The sequence below is a fragment of the Pelodiscus sinensis genome, chromosome 7, assembly GCF_049634645.1.
Source record: "Pelodiscus sinensis isolate JC-2024 chromosome 7, ASM4963464v1, whole genome shotgun sequence".
In the NCBI taxonomy this organism is placed as follows: Eukaryota; Metazoa; Chordata; order Testudines; family Trionychidae; genus Pelodiscus; species Pelodiscus sinensis.
This window is the reverse complement of record NC_134717.1, coordinates 8,336,404-8,354,478: the sequence shown is the minus strand read 5'-3', so window position 1 is coordinate 8,354,478 and position 18,075 is coordinate 8,336,404. Positions and strand designations below refer to the sequence as shown.

At 45.3% G+C, this 18,075-nt stretch overlaps 1 protein-coding gene across 1 annotated transcript in view; it reads right to left on the bottom strand.

The window, feature by feature from the left end:
• The window catches only part of SLC15A2 (solute carrier family 15 member 2), a 139,318-nt gene extending 126,512 nt beyond the window's left edge, over window positions 1-12,806 (bottom strand). Inside the window, exon 1 of the mRNA XM_075933107.1 lies at window positions 12,718-12,806. The gene's annotated coding sequence lies outside the window, so the exon portion shown is untranslated. The remainder of the gene's footprint in view (window positions 1-12,717) is intronic.
• Between the last annotated feature and the right edge of the window lie 5,269 nt (window positions 12,807-18,075).

The window sequence follows — 18,075 nt, the reverse complement described above, 5'->3', positions numbered from 1 at the left end:
AGGGCAGAAGAGTTTAACCGTAACGGTCACCAATAAGCTAGTGCTTATTGGTGAACTGGTTAAACAGTTAAACTCTTACATCTCTAATACAGACACTGCAAACCGGGGTGGGGAACCTAAAGCCCGGGGCCAAATGCAGCTCCCAACTCGCCTGGATCCGTCCCCCGAGGCTCAGGGTTCCCCCTAGCCTTGGGGAGCCTGCGATGGCTCTTCAGCCCCCCACTGTCTCCCCACTGGGATGGAGCACACACAATCGACTAGCGTAGGCCCCACTAGGCTTGTGTGTGCAAGGGGAATGTGGGGCGCGTCTTTCTCCTTCTAAGTCAAGGGCCACGTCAGTGAGGGTGTGTTCTTTTGGATTTTTGCTTTTCACTTGCGTGTGGCCCCCGACTGATTTTCCTGTGGGTCATGGACCCCCGGCCCAAAAAAAGATTCCCTGCCTACCCCTGCTGTAAACAGAACTGCTTCTGCCAAGTGCTGCCTTCTAGGGGCTTTGACTGTCCTGAGACATTAGCTCAGACCTCACGGCACAACTACCTGCTTTATTACAGTGCTCATCAGAATGGATGGCCCCTTCTCCAAGCAAGTACATGACTATAGATACCAAAAGGGAATATGAGAGTCGTTCCGCCTCCCAGAGTTGAAGATAAGAGTGTATTGAAGGGATGTGTATACCATGGCTGTCGCATTGCTCAAGATGACAGCATCAGTCAGACCAAGGCAGAAGACAGAGAGCGATCCATCCTCTTAGGTGAGGTGAATGCTGATGTAAAAATGTATCTAGCGAAACCTTGAGTCAGATATTCAGCAAGTATAAGACTGTTGGGCTCATGGATATCAATGAAAGTAGGGCATTTTACACGTACCAAAGAACTGGCCCCACGTCTAGGGAGAAGAGCTTGGCAATAAATTATTAAATAAAATTGCAGTTCTGCACCCAGAAATATTTGGTTTTATTTCCCTGCTGGGGCAGCATAATAAGCCACTCTGTTATCATACATTTCTGTCACAGTGACCAGCTGTCTGCTGTTTAGTCAAATCTTCGGGAACTCTGATCCACTTCTTACTCAACTGCATAAACATTTAAACGGGGGAGTTTGTCGGACTGATGCTCAAGCTGTTTGTATGCAACACCCTCTGCCTGAATTCCTTTCAGGCCACCAAGGTATTAAATGAATGGTGTTTATAACATGCAATAAAACAGAAGCTTTTGCTCCAGTGACAAGCATGAAAATGTGAGAGACATGCTGGTCTCTTTCTCCCATGCGAACAGAAGGGCGATTTATAAACAAAACGCTTCTCCAAGTTGCTCACTTGAGAGATCTGCCAGGTTGATTCCCCCATCTTTCCCTGCTCCCTTCATTATCTGAATTAGCAGACAGTTTTTTTCGGATCGTTTTAGTAAAGGGATGGATGATTCAGTGCATAGGGAAATGGAGAACTTCCCTGGAAGGTGTGAGAGGAGGGTTCTACTCCTGAACTTCCAGTGCTCTTGGGCATCTTTGTACCTTTGTTTCCTCTCTGACCCCTGTTGTTTATTTAAACAATAAGCTTTTTGGGCAGGGACATTCTCTTACTAGAGGTTTTGGACAATGCTCAGCACAGCTGGGTCCTAACCTTCATGCCACCATCCGACAGAATCAGAACAAGTCGCTCTTTCTAATCTTATAGCAGGACCCCTTGCTTGAGCTGTGACTGCTGGAGGGACTGTGGAATCCCCAGGTGTTCCTGGATTCCAGGGTGGCAACAGTGGTGAAAATAATCTTTTCCCCATCTACATTTAGGAAAGTGGCTGCAACTGTTTCTATGAGATCCAGCCTTTGCTACCATGATCTAGCCCACCACTATCCAGAGAATGGACATGCTCTGCATCAGGCTACACTAAGTCACTTCCAAGAACATAAGAACGGCCACACCGGGTCAGATCAAAGGTCCATCTAGCCCAGTATCCTGTCTGCCGACAGTGGCCAATGCCAGATGTCCCAGAGGGAGTGAACAGAACAGGTAATCCTCATGTGATTCCTCTCCTGTCATCCATTTCCAGCTTTTGACAAACAGAGGCTAGGGGCACCATTCCTACCCATCTTAGCTAATAGCCATTGATGGACCTAACCTCAATGAATTTATCTAGTTGTTTTTTGATCCCTATTAAAGTCCTGGGCTGTGTCTACACTGGCATGAATTTCCGGAAATGCTTAAAACGGAATACTATTCAGTTTTCAGTTTTTCCGGAAAAGGAGCGTCTACATTGGCAGGCTGCTTTTCCGGAAAAGCGTCTGTGGCCAATGTAGACGCACTTTTCTGGAAAAGAGCCCCGATCGCCATTTTCGCGATCGGGGCTTATTTCCGGAAAAGACTACTGGGCTGTCTACACTGGCCCTTTTCCGGAACAGTGTTCCGGAATAAGGACTTATGCCTGAGCGGGAGCAGAATAGTTTTTCCGGAATAGCGGCTGATTTTGTACAGTAGAGCGTCGTTGCTTTTCCGGAAATTCAAGGGCCAGTGTAGACAGTTCGCAGCTTATTCCGGAAAAGCGGCTGATTTTCCGGAATAAGTGGCCCAGTGTAGACACAGCCCTGGTGTTCACAACATCCTCTGGCAAGGAGTTCCACTGGTTGACTGTGTGCTGTGTGAAGAAAAAAGAAACAAAAGGCAGTTTTAAACCTTATACCTATTAATTTCATTTGGTGACCCCCTAATTCTTGTCTTATGGGAACAAGTAAATAATTTTTCTTTATTCGCTTTTTCCACTTCAGTCATAATTTTATAGACGTCTATCATATCCCCCTTTAGTCTCCTCTTTTCTAAACTGAAAAGTCCAAGTCTTTTTAATCTCTCTTCATATGGGACCCGTTCCAAACCCCAAATCATTTTTGTTGCCCTTTTCTGAACCTTTTCCAATGCCAATATATCTTTTTTGAGATGAGGTGACCACATCTGTACACAGTATTCAAGATGTGGGTGTACCATGGTTTTATATAGAGGCAATAAGAGATTCTCTGTCTTATTCTCTATCCCTTTTTTAATTATTCCTAACATTCTGTTTGCTTTTTTGACTGATGCTTCACATTGAGCAGATGTTTTCAGAGCAGATGTTTTCAGAGAACTATCCACAATAACTCCAAGATCTTTCTCTTGAGTAGTTATAGCTAAATTAGTCCCCATCATATTGTGCATATATAGTTGGGATTGGAAAAAATAGTGTGCATTACTTTACATTTATCAACATTAAATTTCATTTGCCATTTTGTTGCCCAATCACTTAGTCTGGTGAGATATTTTTGAAGCTCTTCACAGTCTGCTTTGTCTTAACTATCTACAAATTTTGCCACTGTTTACCCCTTTCTCCAGATCATTTATAAATAGGTCAAATAGGATTGGCCCCAGAATAGACCCTAGGGGGACACCACTAGTTACTTGTCTCCATTCTCTAAAAACTTACCATTTATTCCTAAACTTTGTTTCCTGTCTTTTAACCAGTTATCAACCCATGAGAGGACCTTCCCTCTCATCCCATTACAGCTAACTTTGCTTAAGAGCCTTTGGTGAGGGACCTTGTCAAAGGCTTTCTGGAAATCTAAGTACAATATATCTACTGGATCCCCCTTGTCCACATGTTTGTTGACCCCCTCAAAGAACCCAAAGATGTGATTTCCCTTTACAGAAACCATGTTGACTTTTCCCCAACAAATTATGTTCAGCTATGTGTCTGACAATTTTATTCTTTACTATAGTTTCAACTAATTTACCCATTATTGATGTTAAACTTACAAGTCTGTAATTGCCAGGATCACCTCTAGAGCCCTTTTAAAATATTGGCATCACATTAGCTATCTTCCAGTCATTAGGTACAGACACTGATTTAAAGGAGAGGTTATAAACCACAGTTAATAGTTCTACAATTTCTCATTTGAGTTCTTTCGGAATTCTTGGGTGAATGCCATCTGGTTCTGGTGACTTGTTACTGTTAAGTTCATCAATTTGTTCCAAAACCTCCTCTAATGACACCTCAATCTGGGACAATTCCTTAGATTGGTCACCTAAAAAGAATGGCTCAGGTTTGGGAATCTCCCCAGTATCCTCAGCAGTGAAGACTGAAGAAAAGAATTCATTTAGTTTCTCCGCAATGACTTTATCGTCTTTGAGTGCTCCTTTAGCATCTCGATTGTCCAGTGGCCCCACTGGTTGTTTAGCTTCTGATGTACTTAAACATGTTGCTATTGCTATTGAGGTTTTGGTTAGCATAAACTCCTTTTTGGTTTTTCTTATTGTATTTTTACACTTAATCTGACGGAGCTTATGCTCCTTTCTATTTTCCTCAGTAGGATTTAACTTCCACTTTTCAAATGATGTCTTTTTAATCTCTCGCTGCTTCTTTTACTTGGTTAAGCCAAGCCACGGTGGCACTTTTTTTTTTTTTTCTTACTGTGTTTTTTAATTTGGGGTCTACATTTCAGTATAACTGTTCTGTCTTTCCAAGTTGGTGCAGAATGTGATCACATGTCACCCACACACCTACTGGGTGTGGTTCACTGTCCCATCTAGTGGCACTAAGATTTTTAATATATATATATAGAGAGAGAGAGAGAAGAAGGAAAAAGGGAATTTGCTCTTTGGCCTTACTGAGAGCCAGCTGGCTTTTAACTCAAGCTATAGTGGCTCATGCACTGAACGTCAGAGGTCCTAGGCTTGGTTCTGCCTATCGGCAGTACACACACACTTGCTAGGCAGGGATAGCCTCAAGGTCATATTACACCTGTTCTCCGGCAACTGTAGAGTTTCCTGTTTGTTTCAAGCTATGGAGCTGGATCCTTAAAGCCTTATGTGACCTGGTTCCTGGCTGTCTGGGAAACTACCTCTTTCTTTAGAGGCTTGAGATGCGACTGCAGTACCACTCCCTTGCCCTGAAAGCCCGAGGACTACAGGCAGAACGTTGTTGGTGGAGAGGACTATGGTTCTGACAATTAAGAGTCAGAACTCACTGACTAGAGATCTACCATCTCTTGGCTCAGGCATTCGCCTGGAGGTCTGGGAAACAAAGGAGCAGGTTGATTTGCAATGTTTGGAAATGTTATTTTGGTCCTATTTTAAAAGGCACATTAAAGGAAAAACAGAGTGTTGAGGGGCAGACACGAGTCACAAGGGGCACCAATCTCATGTGTTGTACGATAAGACTGCTACAGCAGAGGAAGCTTGTACACCCGATTAATATCACAGACTCAATTCAGTAAAATGGAGACAAATTGGGCTGTTGTGCATTGCCACACCAGATGCTCCTGGGAAACCACTGGTGTCATGGCATGTTATCAGGTCATTAATATTGCAGCATCTCCCAGGTGATCACAGCCAGATTGGGGCTCTGTCATGCTAAGCACTGTGCACAGTGCTTACAGTCCTCTACGCTTGCAGTCGCTCAGGGTGTTACTGGACTCATTGGCTGCAGGACTCAAGGAGGATCTTTTTAAAACAATTTGGCTGCAATCTGGAATTCAAAGTCACTGTAAAGGGTCCACTACTCACCAGTACAGCACCTTCTCCCAGCTGCACAGGGATCTAGCTCTGCACTGGTGTGATGCCTCTTTCCATCATTTGTTCTCACCATGACACTCTTTGCTCTCTCTTCATAATTTGGTTGCTCCCCCTTCATGACTTAGCCATTTGGCCAACTCACAAGTGTCCTCCCTTCCACTGTATTACCACAGTCTTTCACACCACCCCACGCAGTCCTTAGATCTACTGGGCTGCCTGATCCGCTCCCTTGGTGGGATCATAGAGTTAGACTCAGCCTTCAAGTTCACTGCCTAGACTGTGCCACTCAGTCAGTGGCTGGTAGGGGAACACTGGCCCTTTGTCTCCATGGCATTTCAGTCCAGGGCCCTATTTCCCACATCCAAGGTCAGTACTACAGCAAACCTCCTCTACTCTTCTAGCTAACTAGAACTAGAAGGGACCTCGAGAGGTCATCAAGTTCAGTCCCCTGCCCTCAGGACCAAGCACTATCTAGATCATAAACTCATAGACTTTAAGGTCAGAAGGGACCATTATGATCATCTAGTCTGATCCCCTGCACAATGCAGGCCACAGAATCTCACCCACCCACTCCTGGACTAATCCTCTCACCTATATCTCAGATATTGAAGTCCTCAAATGGTTAAGGACCCTAAGATGCAAAGAATCCTCCAGCAAGTGATCCATGCCCCATGCTACAAAGGAAGGCGAACATCATCCCTGATAGATGTTTATCTAACCTGCTCTTAAATATCTCCAGTGATGGAGATTCCACAACCTCCCTAGGCAACTTATTCCAGTGCATAACCACCCTGACAGGAAGTTTTTCCTAATGTCCTACCTAAACCTCCCTTGCTGCAATTTGAACCCCATTGCTTCTTGTCCTATTATCAGAGGTTAGGGAGAATATTTTTTCTCCCTTCTCCTTGTGACACCCTTTTAGATACCTGAATATCACTATCATGTCCCCTCTTAATCTTCTCTTTTCCAAACTAAACAAGCTCAATTCTTTCACAGTCTTTCCTGATAGGTCACATTTTCTCGACTTTTAAATCATTTTTGTTGCTCTTCTCTGGACCTTCTCTAATTTCTCCACATCTTTCCTGAAATGTGGTGTCCAGAATTGGACACAATACTCCAGTTGAGGCCTAATCAATGCAAAGTAGAGCAGAAGAATTACTTATTGTGTCTTGCTTACTACATTCCTGTTAATGCATCCCAGAATGATGTTTTCTTTTTTTGCAACAGTGTCACACTTTTGACTCATATTTAGTTGCAACAGTGTCACACTATGAACCCTACATCTCTTTCTGCAGTACTCCTTCCTAGACCGTCACTTCCCATTGTGTAGGTGTGAAACAAATTCTTCCTCCCTAAGTGGAATACTTTGCATTTGTCCTTATTGAACTTCATCCTATTTACCTCAGACCATTTCTTCAGATCATTTTGAATTATGACCCTATCCTCCAAAGCACTTGCAACACAGCAGCTTGGTATCATCCACAAACTTTATACGTGTCCTCTCTAAGCCACTATCTAAATAGTTGATGAAGATATTGAACAGCACTGGTCCCAAAACTAATCCCTGTGGAACCCCACTTGTTAGCTACTTTCTGAGATTGGTTCTCTCAAAAATATGGGATAGGGCATATCTAACCAGTTATAGCCCCATCTATGTTGTATTTCCCTTGTTTATTGATAAGGTCATGTGAAACTATATCCAATGCCTTACTAAAGTCTAGGTATACTGCATCTACCACTTCCCCCATATCCACAAGGCTTGTTACCCTATCAAAGAAAGCTGTCAGATGGTTTGCCATAATTTGTTCTTTATAAATCCATGCTGACTGTTACTTATCACCTTATCTTCCAGAGGGATTCCTAAATTATTTGCTCCATTATCTTTCCTGGCACAGAAGTTAAACTGACTGGTCTGTAGTTTCCTTGGTTGTCCTTATTTCCCTTTTTATAGATGGGCTCTACATTTGCCCTTTTCCAGACTTCTGGAATCTCTCCCATCTTCCAAGACTTTTCAAAGAGGATAGCTAGAACTATCATCTTTGAATGTGGAACTCCAGCTAGGTAAAGCCTGAGAGATTTTGCACTGGGCCCTAACTCTGAGAAAGAGCTGAGGGCTCCCTCTGTAAACAGAGAGAATTGCTGAATAAGGGTTGGGGCCTGGAGGACTGATATGTAGGGAACTCCAGGAGGAGAATGTTGTAATTACTTGTGTATTGTGAGTTATTAAAAGACCCTGAAGAGGGGAGAATCTGGTATTGGAGTCACCAGAGTGACCTCTGGCCACAAGAGGGTGCTCAAGAGGCAGAAGGATGAATGGCCTTGGCACAGTGATCAAAAAGGACAAAGTCACCAACCATTCAGTGCCTTTGTTTCCCTTTCCGGAGACTTTGCCAACTGGACTCTCTCAGCCATTACTTTGTCCTTCCCTCTAGATGAGAAACACAAATGGGATATGCAGCCCACTTTGTACTTAGCGTTTTGCTGGACTAAATCTCTAAAGTGGGAGGAATACAACTACGAGGTATTCCAAGGACACGCTGACCATGTTCGTCTGTGGCTATGTAATGATTGTGAAATAGTGTCACAAACTGTTGTGCAATCAATTCACACCACATTCATCAATATCACACTATTATGATGTATCACATGGGCACCTTTGACCCTGAATTGAGATGTATGAAGACAAAAATCTATGAAGAATAAAAGCCTAGATTATGGAGAAACACTGAGTGCTTTTTTGGCCATCTGCCACCCTTTGGCTGGTGGCTGGTTATTAAAGCTGAAGACATTCCAAGGGAGACAGGAAGAGATGGCAGAATACTAGGACAATGGGCATGCTAGATAAATAGATGGATAGGTTGCCATGGGCCCGGTTTTTAAGTGAACCTCTTGCTTTGGGCTTTCAATCAGTTGAGGGTGTGGGCAAGGGCAAACTTAGCACCTATCTTTAAAAATGGGACCAAAGAGGACTTAGGACACTACAATCTAGTCAGCCTAACTTGGATATTGGAGAGACAGAGAAACAAATTATTAAACAATGTGTGAACACCTGCAGGTAATGAGGTAAGTGATAATCAACAAGGATTTGTCAGGAATCACTCATGTCAGACCAAACTGATGTCCTTCTTTGATGGAATTATTGACCTAGTGGATACACAGGGAAGTAGTAGATGTGATATAGGCCTGGTCTACACTACTGCAGGCCATCGATTTAAGTTACACAACTTCAGCTACGTGAGTAACATAGCTGAAGCTGACATACTTAGATCAACTTACCACAGTGTCTTTGCTGCAGGGAGTCGTCGATAGCAGACACACTCCCATAGACTCCGCCTATGCTTCTCATTCAGGTAGTGTACTGGAGTCGACGGGAGAGCAGCCACACTGCTTTGTGTAGGCAGATGCTGCCTCGAGCAAAGCTAGTCAGTGTGTACGTTCACCAACAATGGGAATTTCACCTCCCGCTTGCTGTGGTGATATTCTCAGAGAGCAGAATGTGGTGCATACAGCTGTGGCAAAGCACAATGAGTGACAGAGCATATAGCGGCAAAACTATATATTTAGACTTCATGATTTCACGTAGAGATAGAAAATGGAGTTCACCTCAGTTAGAGCAGCTGAAAATAGCAACTCCGGTCCCCGTTAGCACTGGGAAGATGCCAGAATTTGTTGCTCAATTTTATCCTATTTTTTCTACAACAAATTACAGTGGATCAGTATTTGATTTTGCAGAAATGATGTAACAGCAGCCCTCTTCCTTCTCTGATCCGCCCCTTGTGTCCCCCACCCCAGGATACACTTCCCAATTCCCACCTCTTCCTCTCTCAACCTCCTTTTTCCCATCCAGTCCTTATCTTCCCCCCTCCTTGCCCAGTCTCCCCTCTCCATGCCTTCACCTATTGCAATCATTTCTCCCTGAGCTGTAGTGACATTGCCTTTGCTCTAGTGCAGTTCACCCACTTTGCTCTGTGACTGCAGTGGTATCAGACTCTGACCACATTGTGCCAAAAACACTCATAAGACCATGCAAATTTGCAAGAAGTTTTCCAGCTCCCTTAAAAGCATATTCTACACCTGCTTAGACTCAGGGCCTCTTACCACCAGCTAGCTTATATTCCCCTTGCAGCTCTGAGTGTGACCCACTAAGCCTAAGGGGATCTAAGTTAATCTGACCTACCCCAGCTCCTCAGTGCATACAGCAGTGATGGGGAACCCAAGTCAGTGAGCGCGGTGCATGAGTGTCCTCCTTCTTCTCAATGGGCCTCAAGATTGTCGTAACCAAGATGGTCTCCCAAGATAGGCTAGTTTTGCGAACTGCGCTTATGCACCTAGAATTTGCAGGGTGTGTCGATTGAACATGAGCAGCGCTTTGATTGGTGGCAGAGGGAGTGCACAGCTCTCACACTGAACGTTGTGTGCCATCAGCACGCACCTCACTTCACGGGCCCTTGCTCTAGGTGTGTGTCACTTTAGTAATACCGATAGGAAATAAACTATGTAGATGGAAGCCAACGGAATCTGTCAACCCTGAGTGTGGGCAATAGTAAACAAAATGTATCATAGGCCACACATAGAACCGCAATGAGCTGCATGTGGCCTATGGGATGCAGGTTGCCCTCCACGGGTATATGCTATGCCAACTAAAACACCCGTACATACCAGTAAAAATATGTATAAATAAGTTTATGGAGACCATGTTAGTGTATGGAGTTCTAACTTCTACCACTTTACACATAGCTCAGAAAAAGTGTGCAGACTAATAGGTTTTCACCAAAGAATGCAATTTCAAGTAATCCAAAATGACTTGCAAATTTGCAGTTTTGGGGCCGGAGGGGTAGAAAAAAGTTCAAAACGTCACAATGGGTCAACATTTTCAAACTGATGTGTTTCAACTTTTCATTTCAAAACCGAAGTGTGTCTCAAAAGTTGGCTAGATTTATTTTAAAACCCAACACCACATAAGCAGAATAAATGGAAAGCCAATTGTTTCAGAGCCAACAAAAGGCTTGGCTCGAGCTGAAATGAAATGTTTCAGTTTCTTGTTTTCATGAGAAAAAAACAGAAAAAAATGGGCCAACAGAACAGTTTTGGATTTTTGGTTCAGCCACTGAACCCCCAAAAATGCAGTGATTTGCTCGACTTGACTTGCACACCACCACCTGCCGCTTTGACCCTGTCACTGAGAAAGCACGAAGGCTACAAAGTTTTTTGCATGGGAGTCCAGCAGATGGCACTGTCTTCTTAACATTCAACTATTTCTATAAACAAATACACTTAGGGTTATTATGGAGCACATGGAAAGGGTTTCATTTAACTTTTCAGCATAGTTCCAGTCCAAGAGGACACACTGTTTGGGTCCTAATGGGGAGGATCAGAAAAAAGTTCTCCTGAACAGATCAACTGGAAAGGAAACAATTGATGTGTCCAGATCAAATATGCCGGAAAAAATGTCCCCATTAACTGATTCTCTGAGGCCATTTATTCATGCTACTGTGCATGATTGAGTCTTAGATAAAAGACCAATAAGCAGTTATTAAACAAGTGGTTTTCATAGTTTTATTTCCTGTGTATAAAAGGTGTTTCCTCCTCTAGGATATACATACAGGATCCTCCAGCCCTACCACTTGAAAATTACAAGCTGAGTAAACAATAGATTTATAGTGTTAGAAATCAGCCCCTTTATTCTTATTTACATACAGAAGAATGGTGCCAGGAGGCTCTAGCTGAGGTAGGGGTGGGTCCCACTGTGCTAGCTACTGTAAAGACATATTTGACAAGACAGTCCTTGGGAAATAGTATCCCTATTTAGACAGGGAACGGAGGCAGACCAGGAGTTTAAGTGGTTCGTTAACACTAACATTCAACTATTTTAAACTATGTTCCACGGAACACTGGTGTTCCGTGAACAACTCGCAGGTGTGCCACGACCTCTTCTTTGTTTGTGTTACTTCTTTGTTTGCGTCTTTTTTTTTTTTGGTCTGACGACAATTTTTTTTTTTTTTTTACAAAAATGTTCATAGGTGTTCTTCATAAAAAATTATTATTGTTTGGTGTCCCGTGGTCTCAAAAAGTTTAAGAAACACTGGTCTAAGGTCATCCAGAAAGTCTGTGGCAAAGCTGGAAAGTGACACCTGCTCTCCTATGTCTCATCCAGTGCCTTAACCTCTCCTTGTCTAGTCCCACTACTGAGGGTTTGATCGGTTGTTCACAGAAGCAGGGCCATCCCAAGGGGGGGCATGGGGCCTGCCTGAGGCAACCCCCCACAGTGCACAAGACCTGGGGCAATCCCCCTATTATAGGTCCCACCCCTGCTCCACCCCTTCCACAAGCCCCGCCCTTGTCCTGCCCTGTCCCACCTCCTTGCACCTTACCCCAAGCAACACAGAGATGCCAAGATGCAGCGGGGTGGAGCAGGCTGCTGAGTTACTCCAGCTCCTACCACCGCCCATGTGGTGAGGGGGGGGGCAACCCCAGCTGCCACCGCTGCACCAGACCCCCTATAATCCCCAGAGTCCCTCCCAGCCATACAATGCAAAGCATGGGGCACCCCTCCCCCCCATTTGACCTGTGGAAGGAGAGTTCTGCGCAGAGTAGGGGCAGTTTTGATGGCACCTTCCCCTGTTCTAACAGTGCTCAGACCAGGTCAGACTAGATCATCGGTGTGACAGGTTGAATCCCAGAAGTCCACTTGGGGTTGTCCCTGGTGTGTGCATTGTGCCATTGATTCCTGCCTTCCAGCTCTCTGGGCTCCCCACCACCCTGTCCTGTTGGGCCAGATCCTCTGGTCTCCCTCAGCCAAGGCCCAGAGCTGGGGTTACCACCTCCCAGCAGAGCAACACAAACACTGAACCAGCTCTGCTCAGCTCCAAGGACTCAGAGCCCAGGAAACCAACCCCCAAAAGGGACTAAAACCACCAATAAATCTATCTTACTCTGTGTAAAAGTTTTATACAGTGAAAGCCCGCTTTATCCATGAAAGAGATATGCATAGTGGTTGCTTCCCCCCCATAACAATTATTTACACTGGGCTTGATAATAAACAAAAGTGTTTTCTTAGGTACAAAAAGCAGGGTTTAAATGGCTGCAAGTGTTAACAGTCAGATCAAAGTAAGTTATTAAATTAAAATGAACAAAAACCACTTAGCTAGTGTTAAGCCACTAAGAAACTTGTTACATGTAAATTCTTACCTTAAACAGCTGGTCTTATCTCAGGTAAAAAGCTTGGAGTCAGAGTTGATCTTTCCTCTGGCCTAAATCTACAGCTTCTTCAAAGTTCCTTTTACCCTCTTAAGGTGGGCCAGGCAGTTTCAAAGGCCAGCTGAAGACAAACAACTGATTGTTTAAATAAACTTTCCCCCAGGGCAGGTTTGTTCAGCACCCCCAATCCCTATAGAAAAATACCAGGTTCAAAATGGATTCCAGTACCATGTGGCATGGTCACATGTCTTTCTAAGGCCCAACCACAGTTTGGGTTTGCAGGACAAACAAGACTATTCATGGGTCATTGGTTTGAGTACTGAGTCATTATGTTTCCAGAGCATCAGTAATGGCTCTCATCCGCACATTTAGAATTACAAACAGATTCTCACTTCACATACAAGAATGATACATGCACAAAAAGTAGGATATGCAGACTCAGCAGGTTGTAACTTTGAAATTGACATGTTACATGAGGTATTTTATCTAAAATGCCTTGGAGTGATGCATATTCATAAGCCAGTTTCCATGAGGCCTGAGAAAGGGGCCCTGTGACAATCACAGTGGTCACTTCTGACCTTACGGTCTATACAAGGTCACCACGAGATGGTGCTTAAAATGTTGGCAGCTATCAGAGCACTCTGTCTACAGGAGTGTTTGCATCAGAGAATCTTGAACTGGTGGTGTGAAAGCTGCAGAAATATGCTGTGTAGATAAGGCCTTTCATATAAGGGATCAGATCCAAGAAGGAGCAGTCTTCTCAAGAAAACTGCTCTTATAGTTCTAATATAGAGGTGTCTGGCAGGTACACCTCTGCCCTGAGGTAAATAAGAGATTGGCAGAAGTGTAAATAAATGTAAGTTAACCACTAGAGAAAATGCCAACTGTTTGTAACACAGAGGGCTTTATGTCACAGAACAAAGTTTCTATTAGCTCATTGTAATATTCTCAGCAGTCACTAGCAACAGCTGACAGACAGCTCTTAGGATATTGTTTTAACCTGAGTGACCCTTTACCAGCAAGAAAGCAGACTGGGTTATTGATTATGTAAAAACAGGAAGGTGTGTTCTGCCCCTGACACAAGCTCTGGCAAGGAGAGATTGACCTGACAGTTTGGATTAGATATTTGCAACAGACATCAGGAAACAGAGGGAGAAAGTAGTCAGTTACAAACAAGAGAAATGCAGCATAAAGGTTTTTTCCACCTGACTGGCTCTTTGGAAATTTCATTCTGCTTATCTGTAACAGCTGCTCTGGGGGAGATAGGGGAGAAGCAGACACAAGAACCTCTGGGCCTGAAAGAGAGAGCAACACTTCAAAAAGAGTTCTGATCACCTGGAGGGGGGGGGTCTTTTTATAAAACTTTGAGTGGAGCAATTTTTAGGGGGGGGAGAGGGAAAAACAGGAGACAAATTAAAATACTATGGCAGGTTTCAGAGAGGTAGCCGTGTTAGTCTGTTTCTGCAAAAGCAAGGAGTCCAGTAGCACTTTACAGACTAATACATTTATTAGGGAACTAGAGCATAAGCTTTTGTGAGCTACAACTCACTTCCTCAGATGCGGAAGAGAAAAAGAAAGACAGACAGGAAAAAAAAAAGGATACATAGATGGGAGTGTACAATGCAATACAATGGAAGATCACATGCTAGACATGAGAATGCTGAGTTCTGACTGAAATCAATGGGAGTTTTGCAACTGATGTCAGAGGACTGAGGATTTTAGTGATCTCCGGCATTAAAAACAGGTGTTAATGTGATTTTAAATACAATTATTTGGCAAGACCCCTTTAATTTAAAAAAAGGGGGAAATGCATTGAGTGGGTTATGCTGCTGTGTGACAGTGCTGATTCTTGCAGAAGTGAGGAACAAAATCAGCTGTGCTGAAAGCTGTTTCTTTCTACCTATCTCCATCTCCAAAACACACATACGCATGTGCGCACACATGCACGTTAACAGCAGGTCTTGTTGACACATGCTTTTATCTTGACATAGCTAATATTTTGCCAGCTCATTCTTGGAAATAAACAGCAGCCAGATCACAAAACGTGCTTGCACATACAGTTGGTCCCAGTAATGGACCAAGCTACTTTTTTGTACGTATTTTTCAGCATAACAAAACAGGTTGAAAGTTACTCTAGGGATAATTATACATGCCGAGCCTCCTCAACTCCTCCTGAAGTTTCCATTCGATAAGGTGCTTTCCGCTCTAAGTGATTATTTAGGGCTTGTCTACACTAAAAGTGATACAGGAGCACAGCTGAACCACTGTAGCACTTCGGTGTAGACACTGACTACACTAATGGAAGGGATTCTCTCGTCCACTGCTTCAAGATGCAGTAGCTAGGTCAACAGAAGAATTCTTCCATTGATCTAGTACAATCTACATAGGGATTTAGGTGGCTTTAATAAGCCACTTTGAAGGGGAGTGTTTTTCACACCCCTGACCAATATAGTTAAACAGACTTAGTTATCTAGAATAAGTCAGGCCTTAACATAGCCATCAACTCCGTGGGTGCTCCAGCCCCAGAGCAACCACAGGAAAAAAAAATACTGGGTGCTTAGCACCCACCAGCCATAGCAGATCAGTGGTGCCACCAATCATCTGATTGGCAGCTAAAGGAGGGAATTAGGGAGAGGAGCAAGCAAAGCTGTGGGCTGGGGCAGAGCAGGGGCAGGAAGAGGTGGAGTGAGGGTGGGGCTCTGGGGAAGGATGGGGACAGAGCAGAAGTAGAGCACCCCCAGGAAAAATTTTTAAAAAGTCACCGCCTATGGGCCTTAATATGGTACACTGATACCACGTTCTATTCCAGAGGTGTCTGCATTACTGCGGTAGATGAATCGATTTTTATCCCTAGTCTATGGAGCCTCACAGGGATGTTTCAGGTTTAATCAAGAAGGTTTATCACATTTTCAGGGCCTCAGATGACAGGTGCTAGAGAAAGTTATACCCTACTTTCTAATTACTTGGGTGTTTAAGAACTCAAAGGCAGGTCCAAGACATTAGCGCCATCTCCGTGGGTGATTCAGGGCGGGAGCACCCACAGGGAAAAATTGGTGGGTGTTGAGCACCCATCAGCAGTCTCTCATCAGCTCCTGCCCACTTGCCCGCCCTGTGGTCAGGACCTCCACCTTCCACCCACCACAGTCAGCTGTTGTATGGCATTTAGAGGGCAGAGTGAGGACATGGTGCACTTGGGAGAGAGGTTGGAACTAGTCTGGGAAGAAGAGGGGCAGGATCGGGCTTTGATGGAAGGGGCAGAGCTGGAGGGGTAGCACCCTCCACACGTTTGAAAGTGAGCGCCAGTGGTCCAAGATATTAAAACCAGAACAATGGTTACGTCTTCATGGATAGACACCCCATTCCTGACTGATTTTTGGAACACATTTAATGTTAACAGTAATTGGGGGCCCTGGATGTGTATTTACACAGCAGGCTATAAGACAGTATGAAATGTTACTCCTGTCAAATAGATGAAGAGGTATGTGCCTTTTAAAAAACTTACCTATCTGGATATAATGAATAGCTTGGAACCTCTCCTAAAGAGTCATTATGGGCTACAAGATAAATAATTCATGCCTTACTATTACTCTATCTAATCAGTTGATGAATAGAAATGTCTGCAGATTTATAGATTTTGAGGCCAGAAGGAAGCACTGTGATCGTCTATTCAGCCCTCCTGTAACATAACACAGGACAAATAACTTCCCCAAAATAATTCCTGGAACCGATTTTTTTAAGGAAATCCAATCTTGATTTTAAAACGATTAGCGATGAAGATTTCACCACATCCCTTTGTGCATTGTTCCAATGGTTAGTTACCTTAATTGTCACAAAATTTCCACTTATGCATCAACTCTGCAGTGGACTGTGCATGGACAGGTTTTCTTGGGGCTTGGCAGAGGAAAAAGAAAACAGGAGGTCAGACCCTTATTTAGTCTGAGAGGCAGCAGGGTCTAGTGGATTGTGCATAGGACCAGAAGCCAGGAACGCCCACAATGTCTTGCAGCATGGCCTTGGTCAAGTCACTTCATCTCTGCCTTTTAGTTTCACCATCTGTAAAATGGGGATAATATATGCCTGGCTCCCAGGTGCGTTTGGGAGGGTTAGTCACCAAAGCCTTGCACAATTCTGCTCACCAGGGGAGAGCTGGTTTTGTTGAGTAAGGCATCATTAGATTGTTTTATGCTCGGGAGGAGGCAAGAGGCTGAGCAGCCTGCACCGTAGGCGGGTTCTGTCCTGACACGATTGCCAGGCTGCATCAGTGACTAAAAGCAGCGTGAAAACGGAAAGGGCTGCAGACGGGTTCCCCTTTGAAAACAAATTTCTGTTCCAGCATAGGAGATGCAATTTCTTCTTCAGTCTTCTATATGCCCACGGCGTGGCACCTTTCAATATGCTGTCGCCCCCATGTGACGACAGGGTAGGCGAACCCTTGGGAGCCTTTGCTTCCTCCAGCAACTGGCTGGGCATGGGAGCCCGGCAGGGACGTTTTTTCCTCAGGAGGGCTAATGAGGGAGGAGGAGTGGAGCAGAATTTCACAGCCCTCTCCCAGGCCGCGCCCACGTGGGGCAGGCCTCGCTGAAGCCAGGAGGCTGTGGGCAGCAGGAGACAGCTCACCCCTCCCCCACAAAGGGAGCTGGCGAAGAGCATATGAGCCCTTAGCTCAGTGGTCCCCAACGCGGTGCCCAAGGGCGCCATATCGCCTGCCGGGCCATTTCTGTGCACCCGCCAAGTGATCGGGGCCAACCCCGCCCCCGGGCACGTGGTGCATGGGCGGTGCCAGCCCCTGGGCATGCAGCGAATGGGTGGCCCCGCCCCGGGTGCATGGCGCAAGGGCTGTGCTGGCCCCGGGCGCGTGGTGTATGAGCATCCCCTCCCCTGGGCACGTGGCTCAGGAGTGGCGCCGGCCCCAGGAGTGCGGCACCAGCACTGGCCACGCAGCGTATGGGCGACCCAGCCCCTGGGCGCGCAGCGCGTGGGTGATGCCGGCTCCTGGGCGTGCTGCACAGGAGCGGCGCTGGACCTGGGAGTGCAGCGCATGGGTGACACCAGCACTGGGCCGGGCAGCCCCAAAAGGTTGGGGACCACTGCCTTAGCTAGCCTCCCCTATGAGGACAGGGGAGGGAAGCTGCCTGGTGTGCACGGTGGGGGACGTGTTGTTTGCTCAGTGCAAGTCTCTGCCCGAAGGAGGCCGGAGCAGAGCCCGGACGCTTAGGCCTTCCCCGCTGCAGGCTGAGGACAGGAGCCCTGACGCGGGATGTGTGTGAGGGAGCAGAGAGGACGGCACTGCCCATTCCCCCGGGTTGCCCTCGAACCTCCAGGAAATAAGGGTTAATCTTTAATGAAAGC